Raw genomic sequence first — 25819 nt, 5'->3', positions numbered from 1 at the left:
TCTTAAGAGAGTGTTTAGCTGTTAGTCAACTATTCCTATGGAAGCCTGCATCAGGTGATTTGGATCAGATGCCTGACAGTCAGTGATACCAGAGGGTCAGTGCAGCTGCTGCTTTCTGAGCCTGCTGCAGTCAGAAACCCTCTGAAAGTTATTTTCAGTGAAGAAATACATCTTATCACTCTATCAGGAAATCACGTAAGGACTTCATGCTATTTCTTTTTGGTCACCATTTTTTGTCTTCAAAGAAAGTGGCAACCCACTTCATTTCCTCTTTTCAAGACAAACATGGATCTTCAGAAGGAGATTTATGATTCTGGTTACTAAGCCCAGTTCTCATAACTTGAAATATGTACTGTTACAGAAACCTGGGGTGGGAAACACGCCTCATTCAAACAAGCATCAGAGACAGTAGAGAATCCAAGCAGTTTATAATGCCAGTAGGCTCAGCTGGAATCATTTCCTGAAAACTGAGCAATAATCCCCAGTTTATTACAATATTTATAGGTTCAGAAGCATCATGCTTTACCTGTTATAGCATTGTTAGTGTTAAATTGCAGCCTACCTGACTTAGGACCACTCTTTCAATGGTTGGGGGGTCTTGTTTGTTTGTAAAAGAGATACCAGGGGCAGATTTATTAGGACAGATTTGTGAACGGAGTTACAGAAGCAGAACTTAGTACATCTTCCCTCCCTAGACAACACTAGGTAGCTGTTTCACTAGTTAATTGTGAGCAGCCACTATTCAAAGTTTGTGTTGGGAGGGGAGGTCCATTTTTCTTTCTTTGTCTCTGGTTGCAGCCACATTTCCTCTACAGAACAAGTTATAAACTATGATTTTAATTAGTTCAGTGATAGCCTTCCACACTCTAGGAGATAGATAAATATCAAGGAGAAACTGTGCTTTTACATGAAGATGCTTCGTGAAAAGAAAACATAACAATTTTATTTGTAAAAATCTTGTTTGTTCAAATTTCTACTTAAGAATTCCATACTCCTGATTGGATTCAACATGGCTGAAAAAAATGTAGCCACACTAACTTAAAATGCTTCAGGGATGTGAAAAGAAAAAAAGGAAGCATCACCTTAATTCCCAAACAAGGAAAAACATAAGAGAAGTATACTTCAATATTCCTGATGAAAATATATGCAAAAATTCTCAATATAATACTAGCTAATCTAATGCAACAACAAATCAGAGAGATCATTTATATGGAACATATGGGATGATTAAACATATGCAAATCAATAAATAGGATACATCACATTAACAAGTTGAGAATGAAAATCACGTGATTATCTCAATACATACAAAGTGAGCATTTGATAAAATATAACATCCTTTCATGATAAAAGCCTTAAGAAAATTGGGTACAGAAAGAACATACCTCATGAGAATCAAGGCCACCTATGACAAACCCACAATCAACATCATATTGATTTTGAGAATTATGGAATCATTTCCACTAAAATCTGAAACCAGATAATGCTTACTTTCACAATTGCTATCTAAAATAATTCTGGAGATTTTACCCAGAGCCATTAGGCATGAAATAAAAATCACAGGGATACAAGTTGGAAAGGAGGAGTTCAAACTATCCCTCATTACAGGAAACATGATTCTATATAGAGAGGAACAAAAAACATTACACTAAGAGACTATTGGAACTCATAGGAGAGCTTGGTAAAGCTGCAGGATATAAAATCAGCACTCAAAATCAATTGCCTTTGAATACACAAATAATGCCACAGCTGAGAAAGAACATAAATATCACTACCATTCAGAGCAGCTACTACAAATCTATACACCTTTGAATAAATTTAACCAAGGATGTGAAATTTATAAATTTTTTTTTTGACAGGCAGAGTGGATAGTGAGAGAGAGAGACAGAGAGAAAGGTCTTCCTTTTGCCGTTGGTTCACCCTCCAATGGCCGCCGCGGTAGTGTGCTGCGGCCGGCGCACCGCGCTGTTCCGATGGCAGGAGCCAGGTGCTTCTCCTGGTCTCCCATGGGGTGCAGGGCCCAAGCACTTGGGCCATCCTCCACTGCACTCCCTGGCCACAGCAGAGAGCTGGCCTGGAAGAGGGGCAACCGGGACAGGATCGGTGCCCCGACCGGGACTAGAACCCGGTGTGCCGGCGCCGCAAGGCGGAGGATTAGCCTAGTGAGCCACGGCGCCGGCAATTTATAAATTTTTTAAGAAAGAAATAGAAGAAGAAGGAAAATTGGAAAAACCACCTGTGATCTTGGAATGGAAGAATTAATGTCATCAAGATATCCATACTACAAAAAGAAGTTTACATATTCAATGAGATTCCAATAAAAATACCAAGGACATTTTCTCATATCTAAAAAAGTAATGCTAAAATCCATATGTAAGCAAAGAGACACCAAATACCAAACACAATCTTAAACAGCAAAAACAAAGCTAGAAACATCACAAGACCAGATTTTAAGACATTCTACAGGACAGTTACAATCAAAACAGCCTGGTACCTGAAGTACATGAAGTCTGCTCTCTTTATTTTAATAAAAATTTTTCAAATGATCACATCATGGCCGTGAATGGACTGATTACACACTCACTAACATAATGAGAAGATTTTAAGGAACTAAACAAGCTGAAGTCAGTGTTCAAGTGTTCAAAAAGGACAATTAAAAATGCACAGCAGTGATTCTTGGGAAAAATGAGAACTAATGCTGAAATATGTATTGCTGAATTAGAATAGAAAATACATACATAAATAAAAGTCTCTAAAATGTTTACTAGAATTTGGTGTACAATAGTTGTGGGATTTCAAATTAATTGAGATGGCTTTCAAGAAATGTTAAAGGAAATGGACTAGCCACCTAGAGGGAGGAGGTGTTTAAACCACACAGTTGAGGCAGGAAAATAACACACAGCTTGAATAAATCATAAAATACTATGTTTCAGTGAGATAAAGCCACTTCAAATGTGCCAGTAAATCCAACAGACTCAAATACTGAAATATTTAAATTCACAGAAGTAAACATTTTAACACACAATGCATCATAAGGAATTTTTTTTGCATCTGCTTAGATCTTTATTTGTGAACAGCAAAAGCTTAACAGTACCAAAAGGGCGCACAGGGGGTGCTGGGGGCTGGGCGATGCAGGAGGCAGCTCTACTTGGCCGCAGGCTGCTGCAACTTCCCGGCTTCTGGGCGCCGATCTGGGCACGGGCCTCGAAGGTGACTGGGATGGCGATCTCCGTGACTGCGTGGCCGGCTTGGGCAGCAGCGCTTCTACGGGGAGCGCACCCTCCGGGGATCAGGAGGAGGAGACCAGCATGGGGTCCACGCTGGGGGCAGCGTGTACTTCCTGGTGGAACAGCGGGTGAGGTAGCCGTGCTCCTGTCGCTCTTCGTGTTTGCCCGTGATCTCCACCACGCTGTCCTCGGTCTTGACCTTCAGCTCCCGGGGGTGAAGTGGTTCCTGTCCAGGGACACGCGCCAGCGGTTGGCCCTGTGCCAGATCTCTGAGACGCCGCTGCTGAGCTGTTGACTGAGCACAGGGCTGTGGGCGGGTGCGGCCATGGTGTGGGGCTCGGCGGAGGGCAGGGGCCGCAGGTAGCCCGGCCCGCCGCTGGCGCTGAACCACTGAGCCCACTCCTCCGGCAGCCACGGCAGCCCAAGGCCTGGTCGAAGAGGCCACCCTGTGTGCCCTTTTGATACTGTTAAGCTTCTGGTTTTTGCAACTAAAGTTCAAAGCAGCTACAAAAAAAAAATCTTAAATATTTATAAGATATGAATCATACAGTTTATCCTCTAGATAATGGGTGACTTACTTCATTACATAAGAAACTGCAACAAATCAATGTAAAAATTTAAAAACCAAACAGAAAAAATGGACAACACTATGTATATACATCATTTGTATGACTGTTTAAAGAAAAGGACAAATATCTTTAGATTTATGAACAGGTCAATCTCACTTGCAGAAATAAAAAACCAAAAAAGTAGCAATCATCATTTTTACTTGTCATATTGGTAAATTTCCTAAAAGTCTGAAAAGATCATGTTGGCAGGGCTGACTGGAGAAACAAACCATTCTAAGCAAACCCAGCAAACTGGAGTATTCAGTTCCAACGATCACATCTACAAAAGGCAGTATGACTTTATGCATCAGAATTATGAATGCCTATGCTCTTTAACTCAGCAATTTTAGTTCTAGTAATTTAATCTGGAGGCTTACTTCACCTATGTGAATGGGCATATATCAATGGTGTCTATTACAGCATGTATTGTTCTAAAAATAAGATTGGATTAAGCAGCTAGTTAAAAACTTAAACATCTGTATGATAGACCTTGAGTTTCAAAAAAAAAAAAATGAGGAAGCACTTCAGGCAATGATACTCTGAGGGCATGAGCACCATGTATTATAACTTTTGGAAATTTTATTGCCTTTTAATTATATAAATAAAGGAAGTACAAGCCACAATAAAATTATTACATGATACCATAGAAAAGCAAGCTTGTACATTTTAAAGAAATAGAACAAAATTTCTAGAGATGAAATATTGTCAGTTAATAGAAAATTATTGAATAGATTAAATAGGGCAGTGCACAGAGCTGAATTGGGCCAGTACAAGATGCATCTGAAGAAATTATATAGAATACACCAAAAATAAAGAGAAGAAAATATAAACAAATTGTTCCCAGACCTGAAGTAAATATCAAGAAATCTAAAGTTAATCTTATTGGAGATGCATAAGGAGACACTAGGAAGCAGTGGCTGAGGTGACAGCTGAGGATGATCTAGAATTGATGATGGATGTAGGATTATCACATTCAGAGAGCACAAATTAGCTCAAGTAGGATGCAAAAATAATCTACACCTAGGCACATTGTGCTGAAACCTCAGAACACCAAAAACTTAAAATTTAAGCAGTGTCAACAGTAAATAGATAGAGGACAGAAATCACCCTATATACATCAGCTGACATCACTTGGGGTCTTTCCTCTTCAAGGACTGTAGCCAGAGGACCAGAGTTGGCATCTTCACATGTTAAGGGTACAGGTCATTCCAGAATTACACACATGGAAATTAGGATTCTATAGATGAAATTTATCTTTCATATACTTATACAAAAGAAACATTGAATTGCATTGTTCAGGACAATGAAATTTGTTGTGCCATGTTCCAATGACTTAACACTTTGTTTATCTAATCTCCCTTGGTGATCTTTTGGGTTGTTTCTATTTTGAAAAAAAATGGTAGTTTTAAGTAGTTCTACAATTATGAATAAGCTATGAACCTTCCAGTTAGGTCTTTAAGTAGACTCAGACCTCTACTTCTCTGCATACACCTAGGAGTCTCATGAAGTAAGCCTGTGTTTAATGTTACTAGAAACTGCCAAAGAGTTTTTTCTTTATGCTAATTGACTAACAATAACTGAGGATCTCTACATTTAAGAATAGGAAGGGAAATACAACACCTGCCATGTGCATCACGCTCAGTAATGAAGCATGGGACATATGAGGCACTTCAAAGCACTTTATGGGAAAACAGAATTAAAATATCTGTTGATTGGTGCTAACATTTCTTGAAATCTATGAATAATATTTGCATAGCATGCACTTTACATGAACTTTTTGAAAGCCTCACAAAAATGATCACTATCATAATATTTATACAATATTGCCTCAAAAAGGTTTACAAAAAGAATAGTATATGATACAAAGATTAGAAATTATAAAAAGTATATTATTTGCAGATTAATATACAAATAAGGTTAATATACAAGACAGTTATATGCCTATACAACAATCAGCTAGAAAATACAATTTAATATAATCCCACTTACAGTAACAATAAGAACTATGAGGTACCTCATAAGAAATTTATGAGAAAATCTTTTTGAAAAATATCATTACAAACCATTTCAGTAGGACATAAAGAAGATGGAAACAAATGGAGAAATTTAGTACATTCATGGGGAAAAGATAATGCAGCAATTAATTAATCTATACTCAATAAATTTAATGTAATTCTACTTAGAATCCCGCAAGGATTTCTGAAATATGTTGATAAGCTCATTAAAACTGCAAAACTAAGCAGGACACTAAGTATAAGGACAAAGTTCAAGGTCTTACAGACCCCTGTTCTAGTATCATTACAGAAATTAGGGCCATGTGGTGTAGTGCAGGGTTACAGAACTCTTTCCTGAGACAGAGTAGGATGCTTGGAAAGAGCCCAGGTACATACAGGGATGTGGTACATGACAAAGAGGCTATTAAAATTTCAGTGGGGACTGAGCCAAAATATATTTTACTTGAAACTAAGCCTCTAGATATAACTTCAAAATTTTTAGGAAATATGAGGTTAACCTATCATTAATTGATAACAATAGAAATACTCAGGCAAAACTCAATATGATACATTCTACAAAGGCATCGATTTTGGCCCTTAAAATAATTAAAACAACATTTTTGTGACAGTGAGGAAAATCTGTTTGTAAATTACTGCTAGTGTTTCAGGTGTAATAATAATATTGTGTTTATATAAGAGACTTCCATATTTTTAATATGCATAATGATATACTGAGGAGTGACATGCCATGATGCTTGCATTTTATTTGCAAATCATTCAGTAAAAAATGTACCCACAAACCAATTGATACACAACAAAATGTTACAAATTACAAAATCTACATGGCTTATATGCAGAATGTCACTGTATGATATTTGATTTCTTTTTTTTCCTTTTTTATTATTATTAAACTTTTTTAATGAATATAAATTTCCAAAGTACAGCTTATGGGTTACAATGGCTTCCCCCCTCCCAAAACTTCCCTGCCACCCACAACCCTCCCCTTCCCTGCTCCCTCTCCCCTTCCAATCACATCAAGATTCATTTTCAATTCCCTTTATATACAGAAGATCAGTTTAGTATATATTAGGTAAAGATTTCAACAGCTTGTACCCATATAGCAACACAAAGTGAAAAAAAATACTGTTGGAGTACTAGTTATAGATCCTACATAATATTGTTTTAATTAATTTTCTATGCCATTTCCAATTTAACACCAGGGTTTTTTTTTTTTTTTTTCATTTCCAATTATATTTATATACAGAAGTTCTAGTACTAGTGGTTGAACTCTGTAATTAACACACAATTATTCTTAGGTGTTTAAATTTTAACTGAAAAGTGATCCCTGTTAAATATAAGAGTGGAAAAAAGAGAGAGAGGAGATATACAATTTGGTACACGCTCAATCGGACTTGCCCCAAATGGTGGAGTTAGAAATGTGCCAGGGGATTCCAAAACAATCCCATCAAGGTGGCATGTACCAATGCCATCTGACTAGTTCAAATGATCAATTTCAGTTCACAATTGATGGCTCTGATAGGTCTAAGACTCAAAGGGATCACACAAACAAGACTAGTGTCTGCTAATACTAACTGATAGAATCAAAAAGGGAGAGAAGGATCCAACATGGGAAGCGGGATACACAGCAAACTCAAAGAATGGCAGATGTCCTAAACAACACTCTGGCCTCAGAATCAGCCCTTAAGGCATTCGGATCTGGCTGAAGAGCCCATGAGAGTATTGTAGGCATGGAAAGCCAAGATACCAGGGGAAAAAAAAGACCCAAATGAAAGATCTCTGTTAGTGAGATCCCAGTGGAAAGAATGGGGCCATCAAAGAAGGAGGTACCTTTCTCTGAAGGGAGGAGAGAACTTCCACTTTGACTATGACCCTATCAGAATAAGATCAAAGTCAGCAAACTCTAAAGGCTTCCATAGCCCTGGCAACTCATGACTAGAGCCTAGGGAGATTAATGACACCATGAAAAAGAGTGTCAAATTTTTAAGTCAGCAACAGGAATCACCGTGTACTGACACCCCATGTGGGATCCTTCCTTAATGTGTTGTCTAATGTGCAGTGATGCTATAACTAGTACTGAAATAGTATTTGTTATACTTTGTGTTTCTGCGTGGGTACAAACTGATGAGGTCTTTACTAATTATATACTGAACTGATCTTCTGTATATAAAGATAATTGGAAATGAAAAAAAAAAAAACAACCTGATGTTAAATTGGAAATGGCATAGAAAATTAATTAATTAAAAAATATTTTATGTAGGATCTCTGTATTTAATGTGCTGTACACTGTTATTTAATGCAATAACTAGTACTCCAACGGTAGGTTTTTCACTTTGTGTTGCTATATGGGGCAAACTGTTGAAATCTTTACCTAATATATTGTTGTTGTTGAATTCTCCACAATGTAGCAGTGGGTTCGTTTCTGAGAAGAGCAGCGTGGTGGGGGCAAGAGGCGCGGAGTCAACACACAGACCCCGGGAGTCCGGTGAGAGCAGGCTTGAGGCGAGCAGCCTGCAGACTCTTTATTACAGTTGGTACAACAGCTTATATAGCCAAGACCAGCCAATCTGGTCAAGGGGCGGTCTATGCCCCAACCAATCACAGCCTGTCGCCAGGCAGTTTCCACAGCCATCCAATCACAGCCTGTCGCCAGGCAGTTTCAAATCCATCCAATCACAGCCTGTTGCCAGGCAGTTTCCAGAGCCATCCAATCACAGCCTGTCGCCAGGCAGTTTCAAATCCATCCAATCACAGCCTGTCACCAGGCAGTTTCCAGAGCCTTCCAATCACAGCCTGTCGCCAGGCAGTTTCAAAGCCATTCCTGACTGACACTCGCTTGCCAGTGGCCACCTTGGCATGGCCTTCTCATTCCACTACATTTCCCCCTTTTCGTTTATTTTTGAGCAACGGGAGGCATGATTCTTGGCCATACCATTGTTGACCCCGTTTCCATGTGGTCTCCGTACGCAGCTGTGCCTGTCTTAGGTTGTCCCCAGGGGATCTTACCCATCATTGACTAACCAGCTCTCAAATCGAGAGACCACAGGATTGCTTGCTCAGATAGCGGTAGGAATGAGGAATAACGGTTATCAGGAATGGCATGACCACACACAGGCTGTGGGCCATTGGAGTGGCTGACCAGAGCTAGTGGGGTACACAATGGTAACAGATGTGGCTTTGGGCAGTTTCTCAGGGTAGGATGATAGGGCAGGTGCGTCTGCTAACAAGGCGGAGTCTCGGTCTTGTTCAGCTGGTTCTGGTTGGCTGTCAGTTGCAGGCTTGATGTTTCTGGCTGGTACCCAAATGGGCTGTTCCGCATTCTCTGGAAAGACACAAGCATATCCTCGACCCTTGGTTAATAGAAGCCTTTTTATAGGCGTTGGAATCCAGGGTCTGAATTTTGCATACACTTCGACATTAACAGCAAATGTGCAGGTGGGACGGGGTCCAGCTGCTGCCCTAAGAGCTTGGGGTGCCCGAGGACTGCCACAAATGTGGGGATCCTCACTGGGTGTGGATGGGATGACCTCGCATGAGTTATTGTGTAGAGGTCCTCTTAGTTCATCCCATGGGTATGTGGGGGGTAGCTGACTAGGCATTGCTACCTTGTTTGCTACGTTGTTTTTTTCACTGTCGGAGCTCTCTCTCCCTAAGTCAGCAACCGTTGTCTGTGAGACAGGGACCTGGAGTGTCAGGCTCCTATCACTCACAGATTCATCATCTTTGATAATCTGCACAGGATTCTGAGAGGGGGGTATCTTTCCCATGTCTGAGCGCTTAAGAGCGGCACGGTACGCCAACTCTAGCCAGAGGAAAGACACGTATAGCACTGCTACCGTAACAAAGCAAATTCCTAGCACCTCAGCTGTTGATGGCATTTTGCAGGAGGTTTCCCTATGTTAGACAAACAGATAGTGGTGTATCAGATCGTACGTATGTCCTGTGCTTAGTGGGGGACTTCCTTGATTCGTTAGGTCAAGGCCATATGCCCACACGGTGTCTCCGGAGCGTCACCTCTCTCGAGTGAGGGAAGATGACTTGGTTCCAAATTCTGGGATGATCAGTCCCTTATGTGAATTCGCCGGGCGAACCGAAAGTAAAAGGAGGAGCCGAGAAGCGACGTACGCTTCAGGGCGGTGTGTGCTAACCTGGGGTCACTTAGACCGAGGACAAGGACAAGGAAAGGGGCGTAGGAGGGGGTTCTGTGCTCACCCTCACAGAACCGAACAACACACAGAACACCGAGGGGCCTACTTGCCGAAATCCAGGGGGGACCTCGCCGAGTCCGACACACTGTCTCTTTCTCAGTCACGTTGGCGCGCCAGATGTTGCCGTTGAGTTCTCCACAATGTAGCAGTGGGTTCGTTTCTGAGAAGAGCAGCGTGGTGGGGGCAAGAGGCGCGGAGTCAACACACAGACCCCGGGAGTCCGGTGAGAGCAGGCTTGAGGCGAGCAGCCTGCAGACTCTTTATTACAGTTGGTACAACAGCTTATATAGCCAAGACCAGCCAATCTGGTCAAGGGGCGGTCTATGCCCCAACCAATCACAGCCTGTCGCCAGGCAGTTTCCACAGCCATCCAATCACAGCCTGTCGCCAGGCAGTTTCAAAGCCATTCCTGACTAACTGACGCTCGCTTGCCAGTGGCCACCTTGGCATGGCCTTCTCATTCCACTACAATATATACTGAACTTATCTTCTGTATATAAAGAGAATTGAAAATGAATCTTGATGTGAATGGAAGGAGAGAGGGAGCAGGAAAGGGGAGGGTTGCAGGCGGGAGGGAAGTTATGGGAGGGGGGAAGCCATTGTAACCCATAAGCTGTACTTCGGAAATTTATATTCATTAAATAAAAGTTTAATAAATGAAAAAAAAAAAAGAAAGGGCCACTCCAGAAAAAAAGAAAGTTACCCCATTATTATGCTTTAATATTAAATATTACCATTTAGTGAGGTCTTTCAACCTATTTAGCTAAACTAATATTTTCCCCTGTGCTAGGGCCTAATTGTCACATTACAGATTTTTATTTTCTTCTCCAGAGCTCTTTAAAAACATAAACAATTTTTATACAAATTTTTAGTTTGTACCTCCTTCTTGAAATATATTCTATGAGTATAGTTTTGACATTCAGCTCACTCCAGAATGTGAATTATAGAAAATTCAGATATATGAATCTCATTTTCAATACAACTTAGCAATTAACAGGTAGCTCCATAAAGTAAAAACCAAACCAAAACAAAAAAATCCAAAAAACTAAAAATCAGAGCAATTGCATTTGTTATGAAAGAGTGATTTATAAGCTGACAAAATAAGGAAATGTCTACCTTTAAATTTCTGGGAAATTTATTGGCTCCTCTAAAAAAAGCAGGAGGGACATGGCTCAATACGGATGTGTTATATTTTGAGAGGCTACAGTCCTTTTGCCCACATGGAAAGGGTAGTTGATGGGCTGTGATTACCTGGGTGCACAAGTGTAAAGAATGAGTCTCTAATGGTTGAAGCACTAATTCACCAATTAAAATAGATGGATTGCAGGAACAAAAATTGAGACACATATAGCGGACAGGCCTTTTTTTTCTTTTAGACAGGCAGAGTTAGACAGTGAGAGAAGAGAGACAGAGAGAAAGGTCTTCCTTCCAAATGGCTGCCACAGCCAGCATGCTGTGGTGATCCAAAGCCAGAAGCAGGTGGTTCCTCCTGATCTCCCATGTGTGCACAGGACCCAAGCACTGGAGCCATCCTCCACTGCCCTCCCAGGCCACAGCAGAGAGCTGGAACAACCGGGGCAGAATCTGGCACCCCAACTGGGACTAGAACTGGGGTGCCAGCACCACAGGCAGAGGACTAGCCAAGTGAGCCACAGCACTGGCCAGACAGGCCTTGCATATATAGGGTTTGGAAATACATGAAGGAATAAATAAGATACAAATAAACCAGTGCTTAAAGATAATTTTAAGCCCTGATGATTATGCTAGAATAAAACAATGAAAGGCAATCATTATAGCTTCCTTGTCAAGAATCAAAAAGAAAAAACTGAAAGTATTGAGTAAAGGTAAGAAATTATAAAAGGAGACATTTATGAAATGCCATTAAAATACTACACATAAATGAGGATCCAATGATTTTTTTAAGAATAATGTTAATAAAGTTAACAAGCAATTAGGGCAATTAGTAAAACAGAGAGAAAAGTAGCACAAATCACCAATTTCAGTAATTAATACAGGATCATCTTTCTTTATAGGTCATAGCATTCACCAAAAAACTGGGGTTAATGTGTGAAATTCTTAGAAGTAAAAATTTGACTACAGAGATCAAAATTCACCATATTTTGAAAATCAAATTTCAAAAACACAAGTATAAGATAAAATAGGGAAACTCCTGTATAAATCCAGTAAGTTGAATCATTTCAAAAATCCCAAACAACCAACCCAAAAAAACAAAACAAACAAACAAATAAAAAAAAACGCTCACACAATAAAAATTTCAGGTCCCTACTTACAAAATCCTCCAAACCTTTAAGGAAGACAAAACAGATCCACATTTTCCAAATCTAGCCACAGTGGAAATAAGCAGAGAACATTTTTAAATTTCCTTTAGAAAACCAGAATTTCATTGATGAAGCAAGTGGACCAAGGCATGAAATAAAAAATTAAGTTTTTTAAAAAGCATCCATTCCATAAACTGAGCTAGAGGTAACCTAAGCAAAGTAATAATGTAATAAGTGAAACCACATAAAAAAGCATATCAATAGCAAGCAACATATAATAAAAATTGAAACAGTGGTTAATGTTCTCAGACAAGTCATCCAGGTAGGTAAAAATTTACAAGAATAAAAACCACATGATCATTTGGATTGCACATTGTAAATCATTTAATAAGGCACAGCATCTAGTAGAAAAAATAAAACTGCTAGCAGAACACTGAAAAATAAAAGCCAGCGGCTGCATTACCCTGATCAAGATTGAAGGGAACTTACCAAAACAATGCAACTAATAATACAGGATCACTGGATATTTTCCCCCTCCTGGGAGTAAACCTGGACAATGATACCTGCTCTATCTCTCTTCAACTTTCTAGTGCAGGAGTAGTAAGAAAAATGACAGTAAGAAGAAACTATAAGATGCAAAGATCAACTTCTAAGTAACAAAATGTGAATATATTGCATGTTGTTTATATACAGAGATGAACCATGAAATCTAAAAACACATACAAGGGATAAATAAAAGTACTAGAAAGATCAATATATAAATAATACATTAAATATATGAAATCCACTAATTATTAAGTACAGCAAAAATAGAAAATAATATTAAAGGGCAATAGACAGACTAGAAAAAGTCTATAAGAGAAATGGAAAAAAGGATGAAAGTATTCAGTATCTTTAAATATTCTTAAAATTAAATTTAAAATGAATTAAAAGAAAAACGTACCACAAATACATCATGAAAAACAAAGGCTCGGAAGTCAATAAACAGCCCCTAAGTTTTAACTGACCTGAATGAAGTCGGCTGCTGCGACCCCCAGGCAGGATCCTCTCAGGAACAGGGACCTGGGAGGCAGGAGGGCCCAGCAGGTGGCAGGACCTGGAGGTGAAGACCCCTCCTCTGTTGGCAGGTGATGTAAGGACTCAGTGTCAAAACTGACTCCAGGACCGGCCCCTACTTTTCTCCCCTGAAGATGCGGGTCTGCACTGTGGAGGGTGTTGATTGGCTCCGTTCTTTATGACGTAGGGCGTGCCCTCCGCTACCCAAACTGCCCAATCAGGGGCGCTTGTGCAAACAACACATAATCACGCGGGATCTTAACGTCATAGCAGTCTTCCGGTTTTGCGGTGGAGAGAGGTCCAGGGAGGAGTTTTCACGGATGGGAACCTCCGATGGTAAGGAGCATCCATCTGTTTTCTGATCTTCTTCACGCAGGACGCCTGGCAGAGGTGAGTGTGCGGGACAGGGAGTGCGGGGAGGGGAAGCGGGGTTGGCAGAAGTTGATGGTCTGCCAGGCAGGACTCCCAGGGCTCCCAGGGGTTGTCCCTGGGCCTCATGTCACTGCTAGCACCTCACTGCCTTCGCCCCCTCTGGTCCGCGGTGTAGGGCTGGACTGGCACCTGGGACTCCAGGCTTCCTGTCCCTTCCTCACAGAGACTTGTCAGCCCGGGAGCCATCTCTGGGAAGCTGTGTGGCAGCAGTCGCCCATCTTCCCCAATTGTGCAGTGGGGATGAGCGTTCATTTGGGAGAATACGTGCTGGGGGTGGGAGGGTGCGTACAGGTGAGCGGCTGTCCTCTATGGGGTCCTCGGTTCCCCTTTTCATCCCAGGGCTGACCTTACTCATTTTAGTTTTCTGTTTATGTCAGACACGGGGTCTCATTTCGCAAACTCTGACCTCTCAGCATAGCTCGTTCTGGGAGTCTGATATCAGTGTTATAGACTAGGCAAGTTAAAATCAAAACTGCTTAATTTGGCTCAAGGCTTTTGGTCCAGGTTTTAGTGGGGCAGGAGGACACTGTGGTTTGATACTTGAATGTCGTTTTATCACATACACATTCCCTTAACAGGCTGTCATCTGTGTTTGAATGTTCAAAATAGAAACTTTGGTCACATTTATGAATGTTGTAAAAAAGATGTCTGTTCCATGATAACCTTTCCAATCCTGAAGATAGAAGGTATTACTTAGATTCCTAAATTATTTTTAATTTATATTTTAGCAGGGTAACTTTTCAAGATTAACAGTATAATTGACAAAATTTCTGTTTATTGAAGGTGTGCAACCTGATATTTTGATACATGACTGGAATTTCAAAAGTTTATGGAAAATTCAGATTATCTTTTAATCCATTTTGCACATACCTTTTGTAGTCCCCTGTGCATATACATCATGAAATTATTAGGACAATTCAAGTAACATATCCATCAACTTACATAGTTCTAAAAAGAATACTTAAGATCTTAATAAGTTCAGTATCTAACACCGTATTCATCTCATTACTGTGCATATATTAGATCTCAAGGAGTTAATTTATCTCATAAGAGTAAATGTGTGTTGTTAAGTAACGTCTTCCCATTTCCTCCATTCTCAGACCCCTGGTAACCACCATTCTCTTCTGTGTTTAAATTCGACTTCATTATATCCCACATATAAGTGAGAGTATGTGGTATTTATCTTTCTCTTTGGTATTTCAAATACTGTAATGTCCACATTGATACTTTTGGATCCAAGTTGTGAAAAATGTCAGAATTTCCTTTTCAGGGTTGAGTGGGATTCCACTGAGTGTGTGCATTACATTTTCTGTATTCAGCTGTTGGCAGACAATGTGGTTATTTCCATATCTTTCTCTTGTGAAAAAATGCTAATTGATTTTATTTTCTTTTAATACACATCCTGTAGTGAGGTTGCTTTTTTCAATTGTTCCAATTTTAATTTTGTTTGAGGCACCTGCATACTGATTTCCATCATGGATGTACCCAGTAACATTCCCACATTTTTAAAAAAGATTTTATTTATTTATTTGACAGGTAGAGTTACAGACAATGAGAGAGACAGAAAGGTCTTCCTTCTGTTGGGTCACTCTCCAAATGGCCACAACAGCAAGAGCTGTGCTGATCTGAAGCCAGGAGCCAAGTGTTTCTTCCTGGTCTCCCGTGCAGGTGCAGGGGTCCAAGCACTTGGGACATCTTCTACTGTTTTCCGAGGCCACAGCAGAGAGCTTGACTGGAAGAGGAGCAACCGGGATTAGAACCAGCACCCATATGGGATGCCGGCACTGCAGGTGGAGGATTAACCTAGTGTGCTCCGGCGACAGCCCCAAATATTCCCACAATTTATGTGTTTCCTCTTCTCCACATCTGGTTCAACATATATATATAATTTTTTTTCTTTTTGATAATACCTATTTTAGCATATGTGAGGAAATATATATGTGGCCTTTATGAGCAGTGCTGAGCCATTTTTCATATGGCTGCTTACATATATGGATTGGAAAAACTGATCAAATACTTTGTCCAGATTTATTGCAGTATTTGCTTTTGGGATATGTATGTTCTTTGTATTATTCCCTTAATCATACTATCATTTGCTAATATTTTCTCCCATTTCTTTCTCTTTAAATTTTTCCCTTAGTATGCAGAATTTTTCCTCAGTTTTTTAAAAGCTTTATTTGTTTGAAAGGAGAGTTATAGAGAGATAGAGAGAGAGAGAAAGAGCAAGGGAAGTCTTCCATCCACTGATTCACTCCCCAAATAATGCAATGGCCATATCTGTACTAATGTGAAACCAGGAGCCAGGAGTTTCTCCCAGGTCTCCCAAGCAGGTGCAGGGGCCCAAGCACTTGGGCCATCTTCTACTGCTTTCCTAGGCCATAGCAGAGAGCCAGTTCAGAAGTGGAGCAGCCGAGACTCAAACTGGTGCCCACATGGGATGCCAGCACTGTAGGCAGGTGGTTTATCTGCTACGTCATAATTCTGACAACTTCCTCAGTTGTTTGTTTGTTTTTACCTATAAACCTTTTATTTAAGATATACAACCTTCAGGCATTTCATCAATACAAATTTAGGAACATAGTGATCCTTCCCATCCTGCCTTCCTTCCCACATGCACCCCCACCCTTATTCTTCCCATCCTATTCTCATTCTCGTTTTTTGCTAAGATTTATCTAAAATCTATTTTATGCTAACTTTAAACACAAAAGATTCACCCTACAGTAAGAGTTCAACAAATAGTATAGAAAAAAAAAAAACTGTTCAACAGTCGAGACAAGGGCTGCTCGAAGTCATTACATCTCAAAGTATCAATTTCACTTCTTTTTTTTTATTTAATGAATATAAATTTCCAAAGTACAGCTTATGGATTACAAAGGCTCCTCCCCATAATTTCCCCCCACCCACAACCCTCCCCTTTCCCACTCACTCTCCCATTCACATCAAGATTCATTTTCAATTCTATTTATACAGAAAATCAGTTTAGTATATATAAAGATTTCAACAGTTTGCCCTCACATAGCAACACAAAGTAAAAAAATACTGTTGGAGTACTAGTTATAGCATTAAATAACAGTGTACAGCACATTAATGACAGAGATCCTGTATGATATTTTTTAAAAAATGTTGATTACTTTTCTATGTAATTTCCAATTTAACACCAAGTTTTTTTTTTTCATTTTCAATTATCTTTATATACAGAAGATCGCTTCAGTATATACTAAATAAAGATTTCATCAATTTGCACCCACACATAACTACAAAGTGTAAAAATACTGTTTCAGTACTAGCTATATCATTACTTCATCTTGGACAACCCATGAAGGACAGATCCCCCATGGGACGTAAGTACACAGTGACTCTTGATGTTGATTTAACAATTTAACACTTGTTTATGGCATCAGTAATCTCCCTAGCCTCTAGTCATGAGTTGTCGAGGCTATGGAAGCCTTTAGTGTTCGCCAGTACTCTGTTAGTTGCCACAGATCAGAGAGTCCATTTGGTATTTATCTTTTTGGGACTGACTTATTTCACTAAATATATTTTCCAGTTTCAAATGAAAGGATTTTATTTTAATTTTGTTTTTTTTTTGCAATCTTACTTCCTTATTTTTGCTTTTGTCACCTGTGCATTTGGTGTCATATCTAGATTATCACTGAGGCTAATGCCAGTGGATTTGCTCCCAGTATTTAAGAGCTTTAAGCTCTGAGATCTTTTATGTAAGCCTTCAATCCATTTGGATAGATTTTCAGGCATGGTGTAATATAATTCACATTCAGTTTTTGGCAGGTGGATGTCCAATTTGCCCCTGCCTCCAATGCTGGCCCCCAAAATGTCCAGTGAGTACACTCGGTGAACCCAATCTCACCTGCTGGATCCAGCACTACTGATGCTGTGCCTGGAGCTGGGCAGTGATAAGGTAGAAACTGGCAGAGTCCAGTTTTGCCCTCACTTGCTGTCTCATCTCCCAGGCCCATCCTGCTGTGCTCTGCTGCTCTGCCCTGTCTGTAACAGGAGATCTCAGAAGGGGAGCATTCAGGGAGAGGTACATGAGGAGAGTTTGTGAAGTTGGGGAGAAACAGACCTTGCAGTGATGGGGTTGGGCTCATGGGGCTGTGCCCCCTCTCTGCAAGTCAGAGATGTGGAGGTACTTCAAAACTTTCCAGGAGGAATGGACATTTGTCATTGTGTTGCAACCCTGCTCAGGATGCCCACATCCCATATTGGAGTGTCTGAGCTGAAGTCACATCTTCCACTTCCAGCTTCCTGCTCATGTGTGGTCCTGGATGGGGGGGGTGAGAGTTGTAGTGAATCCTTGCCACCCAACTGAGAGACCCAGGTTGACTTCCTGGATTCAGCATGGTATGGCACAGCCATAGCTGTATTGGGCATTTGTGAAGTGAACAAATGGATGAGGGTGTTCTCTCTCCCTCTCTGTCTCTGCGCATGTCTCTTTTTCTTCCAAACTAATTAACAAATTTGTAAAAACTACTTGGAATAATTGGTACCAAGTCAGAGTTAAATTATAGAAGTGAATTCCTCATGTTACATAGCATATTGGTGTAACTATACTTCATAGTAATCTTATTTTATATTTTATTAACAAATAGAAGAATGGAGCACCAAGGCTCCCATTGTGAAGTGTAATGTCAGAGAAGGGAAAGTGTTGTTTACCCTGATTTAATCAGCACACATGGATTAAAAGCCCATAGATATGTACAATTATTGTCAATAAAAAATAAAACACAATTTTACTTTGTGTATAACATTACAGGTTGTTAAATATTTAAATTAATATCACAACTAATATGATCTTTAGAAATAGTTTATTAAGATAACATAATCTAGAACACATGAACTGGCATTTTGTCCTGCTAAGTGGAGCAATGAGGAGGCAGTGTTTTACCTTAAATTAATGATTAATACTTTTAAATTGTTTCACATAAGAAAAAAGGAAGTATTTCTTAAAGTGTACATGGAATTACTTAGAATTAGGGCAATATCAAACATAAAATATGGAATTCAATGGCAGGTTAATTTTGATGCAAAAGCTTCTTGAAACACATGTATAGTTCTTTCATACAAAATATTGTCCATGAATTTTAAGGCCCCTCATATTCATGGTTTTGAATATTTTTGAAGTAAAATGAACATATTTTAATTTCATGTTCCACAAAATATTTGAAGCCCCCTGATATATTTATTGGTCTTTAGTTTCTTCTGTGAAGCCCAAACTCAGGAGCCTATCTGCCCGGTCCTAACTGTCCCATGTTTTCAGTGAGTGTTCCATGCTTTGTACTGTTTTGGGAGTCATATAATCATATGCACAGTCTAAGATAAGCCTATTTTCATTATTCATCCAAATACTTCATATTATTTACACTAACTCTTCATTGATTATCAGTCCCAGACAGCTTTAGTCTAAAATCTATCTCCAGATACCGACCTTTTCTGCACTGTCCTATACATGGACTCACAAAATGTTACAGTACGTGGTGTTTTGCTTTTGATTTCTTTTCTCTCTTTTTTCCCTTTTTTGGGTCTCATTACTTTTGTGATCTGTCATTTCTTAATCAACTTTGATTTCCAAATAGTTTAGCATTATAAAATGTATACTACATACTGTTTTTTTCCACATCCGTATTTGGGTTGCTTTCACATTTGGATTTCATGAATATTGCTGCAGTGAATATTTGTGTGCATGTGGGCTTTGTATCTTTTAGTGACATATCTTGCAAGGAAACTTTTGAAGCATTAAATAATCCTATGTGGAGCATGCTGAGAAACTGCCAAATTATTTTTCCTAGTGGCCTCACAGTTTTACTGAAAGTTTGTGAGGGTTCCAGGTTCTCCATAACCCTGTCAATGTTAATCTATGGCTGAATCAGTCATTTTACTGAATGTGAAGTTGGATCTTCCAGAGGTTTTGATTTGCATTTCTACAATGACTAATGTTAAGCATAGCTTTTTTTGTAATATTAAAATGTCTTACTGAAATCACTGTTTCATTTTATTATGCTTGTTAATTATATTTTGTATTTTTAGTATAAAATCCAAGGTCTTTTATTTTTTAATTTTTGTGCTATTTTCATTCTGTGATGCAACATTGAATGTTCTCATTGATTATATTTTCAGAATGTTCATTGCTACTATACAGAAATATAATTGATATTTGTATCTTTTATATTTTGCAACATTACTGAATTTTACTTTGAATGGGTTTGTAGTAAGTTCCTTAGGATATATTTTCTTAGTATATACTAAGTTAATCTTCTGCATATAAAGATCATTGAAAAATGAATTGTGATGAAGAATGGAATGGGAGAGGGAGTTGTAGATGGGATATTGCAGGTGGTAGGGAGCTTATTGAGGGGAAAGCCGCTATAATTCAAAGGTTGTACTTTAAAAATTTATATTTATTAAATAAAATTAAAAAAATAGTGTGCCTTAGGCACTACAAGTCAAGTTGGCTCTTTTTATTTCTAATCTGACTTAATTTTGTATTATGATTTCTTTAGCAGAATCCTCTAGTGCACTGTTCAATAGAACTTCTATGAGTATTTGTGTTTTGTTCCTATTTTATAGTTTACTATAGATTTCCCATAGGTGTTCTTCCTGAAATTCTATTTTAATTCCTACTGTGTTTAGTGTTTTTTTTTTGCACTAAAGGAACAGCAGGATGGTGATACAGTTTTCTCTCTCATTCCATTCTGAACATCTAATGTACTTGCAAATTCTTAAGAATACCGCTACCACCAGATTAGAACAGTAAGCATAACCAATTTCTTATGTTTTACAATTAAAAACACATTTAAGATAGCTTTAAATGCATTCTTCACAAATAATTCAGCATATATTTTTATATCATGTTCACTTATGCTTAAGAATCGAAGCACGTATATTACTCTGGTGGAACTATGGGAAATATTTCATTCATGCAATATACAGGGATAATATTCAAGTCGAAGGGAAAAAAATCCCACTCTTCTTATTTGTCTAAGTGTATCCATAATCATCTACATGATAGAATAGGAAACCCATGAAGTTTCCCACAAGTCAGATATACATTTTCAGTTCATCAGAAGCACCTGATATCTACAGCTAATTTATAATTAGATGGCATTTCAATAAAACCAAAATAAGCCCTAGAAGTTCCTATAAAGAAATGCTTCCAATGGACTAAGGACAGTCAGCAATTGATGCAGTCATTCAGAGGATTATGGCTGTTCCTTAAAGAGTGCAAGTTCAAACTTGTCAACACCAGAGGTAATCATTTTATATTAATTTATATGTAATTCCATTTAAATTCTTTATCTGAATGTAACATATGAAAACAGTCTTTCCACAAGCCAAAAATGTGGAAACATTTAAAAAATGAGGAGTCATTTTTAAAGTAACTGATCAGCTTCCGTAGGCTACTCTTGGAAACAGGATCTTGCTGGAAGGAATCCCTTCATGTGGTGGCTTTTTGCATGCACTGAACTGGACCAAGTCTTCTGTGTGTGGTTCTAAGAGCTCATCAAAACATAGATCATGCCGTATAGGCAGTAAAAAAATGCTAGAAGATAAAAAGCTAATTTGGACCATCCTTCTTTCTGACAATATGCTAGGATATCTGCATTCATGATGGTTGTGGGGTCATAGAGTCCCGGGCCACTCATCACTGGTCTACTCATGTACCTCCAAATATGGTATGCCAAGAGGGGCATATTGAGACCCAGTGTAAGCCATTCTGCTGCACAAAGAAACATGACACAGAAGAAAGCATGGATGAGGTACTCTGGAAGTACAAGAGGATTCAGGGTATTACACTGGTCTATAGGGTTCTTGTAATCAGTCTTCAGCTCATCAAATACAATAATGTGCCAGATGGCGAAGAAGATGGCGCCGCGGTGAGCAGCAGCGCCAGCATGTAGCAGAAGGCCGCGAACGTGAACGCCATGGCCGGGCAGGAGGAGCAGGGAGTGGCGCCGGTGCCAGTGGGAGAAAGGCGGTGCAGAGCCCTCTGGGTAAAACCATTCACTTCCCCGGGCTGCAGCTAGGACCGCCGCCGCTGCCACCGTGGTGCCCGCCTCCCAGCGTGCCTGCGCACCTGTGTTTAGTGTTTTAATCATAAACTGAATTGCTCAAAAAATTTCCTCTATCAATGAGGCTATCCAAACTTGATTTCCTTTCATTAGCATAAATTATTACATAATTATTTATCTGTAACATTTTCTTTGTTTAAATTTGAGAAGCAAAGAGATATAGAGCTCCTATCTTCAGGTTCACTCCCCAGATATCTGCAGTAACCAGTTCTGGCTAGAACTGAAACCAGAGCCAGAAGCCAGCAACACAATCATGGTCTCCTATTTGGGTGGCAGGGACCCAGTTGTACCATCACCACTGCCTCCCAGAGTCCAAATTGACAGGAAACTAGAATCAGAATTCAGAGCTAAAAACTGAACTATAATATAGAATGAAGGCATCTTAACCAGCATTTTAAAGGATAGGCCAAATGCCCACCCTTAACCTCTCTAGTCTGTTCCTTTGGGCTGTCTATCTGTTTTTACACAAATAATACACTGTTTTGATGACTTTTGCTTTTGAATTAAGAGAATGTGAAAATTCCAGTTTGGAACATATTTCTTTGGTTAAGTTTATTCCTAAGTATTTTATTTCTTCTGATGCTTTTGAAAATTCAGTTTTTCTTGCTATTTCCTTTTATTATTGTTAATTTTTAGTTTATAGAAACGCAGCTACTTTTACTATGCTTATTTTGTACTCTGAAATTTTGTTATATTTGATTATATTAACGATTTTACTGGAGAATCTTTAATATCCTCTACTTGAAAGGTCATGTTAATGAGGCTGCAGAAAGGTTCTGTTGTTTGTCCTGTGAGTCAGAATACTATTTGGTGGACATTGGGCTAACACTGCTAAGAGACTCCACAGAATCACCTAGGGCATCACACCACCTCTGCTGCATACACTCCCAGTTAGACACTACAGCTTCTTAAGCGATATCCTACACTCTAGAAGGTGTGCTGGGTGTTCCCAGCAGCAATCTATAAGGATGACTGGTCTTATGAGCTTATTTGAGACTCAGGTCCTCCAAGCTGCCTGAAAAAGAGTTTTGGGAGCTGTGGAATAGTGATTCTGAGAGCACCAGGTGACTGCTGCCTGCACTTCAGGTTATTACTGTTCCAGCCTAGCACATAAGCAACAACCACTTCTATAGCCAGTTAGGAAGAGGAAGATTGTTGCCCGTACCAAGGAACTCCATCCAAGGTACAACCTTTGATAGAGATGGAAATACAAAGCCTGTTCAAAAACCCAAGGCAAAGACTCAGTGAGAAAGACACATTTGGTGCACATATGTTCCTGACAGGAAGTGATCTGTAACTCAACAGACAGGGATGGAGAGCTGATAGTCATCACTGAAAAGATGCCAAGATCATCTTGAAAGTGCAGTTGATGGTGTTCTAGGTGCAGAATGCTTGTTTGGAACCTGACAAATTGCATATTTCAGCATACATTTTCTTACATCAAATGATGGTGCATGATTGAGAAAAGAGCTACTGATGCATTTAGGTGTTTTTTTTTTTTTTGGACAGGCAAAATGGACAGTGAGAGAGAGAAAAAAAAGGTCTTCCTTTTGCCATTGGTTCACCCTCCAATGGCTGCCGTGGCCAGCGCACCACGCTGATCTGAAGGCAGGAGCCAGGTGCTTATCCTGGTCTCTCATGGGGTGCAGAGCCCAAGGACTTGGGCCTTACTCCACTGCATTCCTGGGCCATAGCAGAGAGCTGGCCTGGAAGAGGGGCAACCGGGACAGAATCCAGTGCCCCAACCGGGACTAGAACCCGGTGTGCCGGCACCACAAGGTGGAGGATTAGCCTATTGAGCCATGACACTGGCCTCATTTAGGTGTATTTCATAGAATTTATCTGACTGCCATCCCCATGGGACTGGAAGACCAGAGTAGTCCCATTCTGCCACATTTGGGCTCAGCAGTTTATTAAAACTTTAATGAGTTTTTTTTTTTCATTTTAAAGGCACTAAGACAGATATTCCATCCACTGAGTCTCTCATCAAATGCTCACAACAGCTGGGAATGAGCCAGTCTGAGGTGAAGATCCCAGAACTCAGTCTGGGTGGCAGAGACCCAAATAGTTGAGCTATCACTTGCTGCCTCCTAGAGTGCATTTTAACAAGAAACTGCATTGCTAATAGGGAGGGGTCTCAAACCTATGCACTCAGACACAGGATGTGGGCCTCTAAAGATCTATCTTAAGTGTAGTGCCCAAATGCTGATTCATCTATTATTTTACGAGGACTGCCCCTGGAGGCCAAACCCACTCTCCTGGCTCTGATGATCACAGCCCCTAAAGTTCCCACGCAGAACCATCCATGGAGTCTTCAGAGCAGCAGACTCCTGCTGTGCTCCCTATCCAGTGTACCACCAGGTGCTGTTCTCGCTGACTTCTTTCCATCCATTATCCACAGGCTGGCACCCAATCTGGCCATCCTCAACAAAGAATGCTTTCTACTGATGTGGTGATGAGGGCGGCTTCTAAGATTACTCATTTCAGGTAAATCTCATGGGTTTCTCTAGGCCTTCCTTGACCTCTATGTGGCCCATCTACCTCATGGCAGATGAGTGGCATACTAGGTCTGGAACCCCACAGGCACCCCTCTGAGAGACAGTCACCTATTTACTAGCTCATGGCATAGATAATCATGGCCTTATTGGGCACTGAATCATAGGCCTTTAGCTCTTCAATTCACTAGTGCAGTGCACTAGTCCTGCTGGGTCACTGCCTAAGAGGAAGACTAGCCCTTAGTATACTTTTATGGTCATCGCTATTAAGGCAAGACATGTTTTCCCATGAACTCTGGTGTTGTTCTTCCCCACCTTTCATTTACCATTTCTGATCCTTGGTGTGGTTTTACTTTGTGATAGTCTAATATCATTCTCCAGTATCTGCTTTTCTAATATTTCAACTAATAAATTAAATCTGGATATGTTGGGGTTCACTATATCTGCTTCCTGTTTCATTTAGTTTTTAAATGTAGCTCTTTAGCAGATAATGCTTTTTAAAAACATAAATCCAGTACCTTTATCTCATCTTTCAAAATTGATAATTTAATATCTAATACCCATTGATTCTGATTGTCACATAGGTTTTGACTTAGTTATGGCTGGAAGAATGGTTAGAGGATTTTACTTGGACTTACTTTTACACTATAGGCCATGAAACCAATGTTTTTCTTCCCATTACTATGTATTTCCCCTCCAATTACACAATTTGAGACCAGGGAAATTAAATATGTTGGGTTTGGGGAACCTGTAGACTCTTTGAAACCTGAACTTTGTAACACTTTATGAGTCTTGGATAAGCTAGTGGGTCCTTGCTGTCTATTCAGATAAGAATTCTGAATATCAGCTAAAATAAAGTAGGTGACATGGTAAGGTTTTTAGCATTTATTCAGGTTTTATAGTGTGGGCATGAAAGCACAGAAGAAGGCCTGAGTGCTCCGAGTCTTTTATCCACTTCCAAAAAGGGAGTTGCTACATAATCTGATTGGCAGGTGGGCATACAGGTGAGGTCAGAGAGGGGCATGAGATCATGGCCAGCGCCATGGCTTAACAGGCTAATCTTCTGCCTTGCAGCGCCAGCACACCAGGTTCTAGTCCCGGTTGGGGTGCCAGATTCTGTCCCGGTTGCCCCTCTTCCAGGCCAGCTCTCTGCTATGGCCCGGGAAGGCAGTGGAGAATGGCCCAAGTGCTTGGGCCCTGCACCCGCATGGGAGGCTGGGAGAAGTGCCTGGCTCCTAGATTCGGATCAGCACGATGCTGCTGGCTGCAGCGGCCATTGGAGGGTGAACCAATGGCAAAAAGGAAGACCTTTCTCTCTGTCTCTCTCTCACTATCCACTCTGCCTGTCAAAAAAAAAGGGGGGGGGGAGAGGGTAAAGATGTGGTTTCCAGCTCACAAATTTAATCATTTAATCCTGT

The 25819-nt window shown here is 40.0% G+C and overlaps 2 pseudogenes; both read right to left on the bottom strand.

Moving 5' to 3' along the window:
- Window positions 1-3144: 3144 nt before the first annotated feature.
- On the bottom strand, window positions 3145-4003 carry LOC133754116 (heat shock protein beta-1-like; annotated as a pseudogene).
- A 17199-nt stretch (window positions 4004-21202) lies between these two features.
- Window positions 21203-21776, bottom strand: LOC133754047 (protein cornichon homolog 1-like; annotated as a pseudogene).
- Window positions 21777-25819: the final 4043 nt, after the last annotated feature.

The sequence above is a fragment of the Lepus europaeus genome, chromosome Y (assembly GCF_033115175.1).
Source record: "Lepus europaeus isolate LE1 chromosome Y, mLepTim1.pri, whole genome shotgun sequence".
Lineage (NCBI taxonomy): Eukaryota > Metazoa > Chordata > Mammalia > Lagomorpha > Leporidae > Lepus > Lepus europaeus.
Note: the sequence above shows the minus strand (reverse complement) of the source record. Positions and strands in the feature narration are given on the sequence as shown.